This window comes from Solanum pennellii, chromosome 4 (genome assembly GCF_001406875.1).
Source record: "Solanum pennellii chromosome 4, SPENNV200".
NCBI lineage: Eukaryota > Viridiplantae > Streptophyta > Magnoliopsida > Solanales > Solanaceae > Solanum > Solanum pennellii.
This window is the reverse complement of record NC_028640.1, coordinates 27,374,092-27,377,147: the sequence shown is the minus strand read 5'-3', so window position 1 is coordinate 27,377,147 and position 3,056 is coordinate 27,374,092.

Sequence of the window (3,056 nt, the reverse complement as noted above, 5' to 3'; positions counted from 1 at the left end):
TGAGGGGTAGTGGAGTAGTAAAAATAAATTTAATTTTTTTTTTTTTGAAGATTTTAACAAGATTTCTATTATAATATGGGTAATATGGGTATTCATATTATCCATCGGGTAAATCGTTTTTACCCATTTAAAATATGAGTCTAGTCGGGTATCTTATGACTTTTTTCAATGAGGTGTGACTTTTTTGACGAGTTGTGACTTTTCAATAACTTGTGATTTTTCCAAAGGGTTGTGATTTTTTCGAAGAGTTGTGGTCATGCCTTTTCTGATGAATTGTGTTTTTGTAAAAGGTTGTGACTTTTCTGATAAGTAATGACTTTTCGAAAGGTTATGATTTTCGGATAAGGCACAACTAACACCTATTCAGACTAATATTTGATAGTTATAAATAGAGGGGTTTCTTCACACTTTTTAATTACAATTTCTCAATTTCTTTAAGTTCTCTACTAAAAAATATCTTGAGTGTTAAATTGATTAAGCTCGAAATTCACCAAATTTGAGGTACCTCATAAGAAAGAGCTGGTGAAACAATTGTAGCAAATCATTCATCAATTCACACTGGTATTTTTTTCTTATCATATTCATGAGTTAACAATGACAGAAAGTTGTAGGAGAGATAATACTATTAAAAAGATATGAAAAAAGCATATAATTTGGGTAAGATATTTCTTCTTTGTATTTTATTTTTTATTTTTTCCCCCTCAAATGAAGGTGTTTCTTCCTATTTTTTCTAAAACAATGGGTATCAACGTAGTCCATTGAATTATTAGTTTGGAAAATGACAAATATACCCCCAAAAGTTTCATAAATGATATCTAAATACCCCTTGTTATACTTTAAGAATTTTGATGCCCCTACCCTCTAATTTTTGAAGCGTGTGTACCCTTTGGATTAACGGATGGACACGTGTCAGGATCTTAATAACCTAACAAAAATTTATTTAATTTTTATTTCCAATTAAATAATCTGATCCAAATAGTTAAAAATCCACCAAAATTAATTCCAAATAATATATGACCCAACTAATGGTGGAACAGAAAAGGATAGATTGAAAGCGCACAGAGTGTAGTAATTGATTTTGATGAAACATTGGAAGTGTTCTTGTTCTCATGAGCAGAAGATAACAGGAGCAACTATCGGGTTTCTGTGAACTTTTATATAAAGAGGCAGCAATTTCGAGACCGAAGCTAGAAGTGAGGGTTCTTCAATCAAATAGGAAAAGAATATTGATAGTGGTTGTAGATAGAGGAGACACAAAGTTGTGGAGAAGACATGATTCCTGGACCGAACAACTTCTCCTCGAGTACGATTTACCAGAGTTTGCTGGTTCAATTCGCTGGAGGTCGCTGTTTGATTTACCAAAATTGTTGGAGCAGTGATGGACAGATGGGTGAGTGATAGTCAGATTTCATGGTGGATGAAGGATCTTTACCTCAGTGATTTTGCTGGAGCATCGCTAGAGCAAGGGAGGTTGAGTTCGATAGCAATTAGAGGTGGTTTTGTACATGGAGCTTCGCTGGAGAAGATTCAGTTGCGGCAGTGGTGTTGTCTAATTGGTTCTTGGGGTGTATAGTCTCTAGAACTAGAGAAGAATGGGAAAATGGGATTTATTTGGGTGAGTTAAATTATTTAGGTGGATTTTTAATTATTCGACTCGTATTATTTAATTGAAAATAAAAATTAAATAAATTTTTGATAGCTTGTTAAGATCGTGACATGTGTCTCTCCGTTAGTCTAAAGGGTATACACGCTCCAAAAGTTAGATGGTAAGTGCATCATCGTTCTAAAAGTATAGCGAGGGGTATTTAAATACCATTTACAAAAGTTCAGTGGTATATTTGTCCTTTTTCCCCTATTAGTTTTGATGTTAAATTCACTATTTCAAAAATAGATTTTTACTTTTACTTATAATATGATAACATTGTCATGACAATAATTATTTTTAATAGATATGTATGTAAAAATTAACGATTGGTGGCAAGAGATTTAAATCAAATGGGGCATTAAAGTGAATTTAGCATGAACATATATTTTCGTCTTCCTTCGTCATTGACTACGTATGTTTTCATATAATTTTCTTTATATCACAAGGTACATTCCTTACTAGATATATATAAATAGATAAGAAAATAGTGATTGATCATGAAATGAGCTTAAATCAAATTATTGATTCTATAAATAATACTTTAATTGTGATTCATCCATTAATTTTTATTATTAAAAAAATTAATATTTTATATCATGATACAACTTTTGTAAGATAACTATATACTTTTATTAGATAACAACTATATGATATGTATGCGATTGAAAAAAAGAGAAGACTACAATGTCACAAAGATAAGGTAGAAACTTAATGAAATGAAATATTTTTCCATCATAGGTGATGTTATTCATCTATTAAAATTAATTATTCCACTGAATTATACATAACCATCATTCATTATAGCAACCAAGTATACTTTTTTGGTAAAATTACCTCTCTGTGATAGCCTTACTTAAATATTAATTGAGTAATAATATTTTGCAAAAGATATGTTGCATATAAAGATAAAATATTGAAATACTTATGGTAATCCTTATTAGTGTGATGCACATACTAAATTTCAAGTATGAATATTTAAGACAAAATTTCTACTTAAATGGTGTACATAATTTATGTTCATAACCTCAAGAGGAAAGACTATTGGTGACAATTTTTGAATGCATATTCTTTTTCTACTTTGTTGGTTAGATTTGTTTACAAAATTGAGTTAAGTAAGAAATAATATTATTAAATAAATGTCAATTTCTTTCATATTTAAGCTTTGAATGTACTTTGAAATGTTTTAATGATATCTCGTCATTTTTTAATCTCAAAATACAAGTAACTCTATGACAATATGTATTAATAATTTAAAAACACTTGTCCTATGCATGTTCAACTATAATTATTTACTAAAAGTTTTCATTTAGTAATATTAGTTCTATTTTACAACATCATATACTATATATATGTGCAACGCACGTGCCGTAAAACTAGTGTGTGTGTCTATATATATATATATATATATATA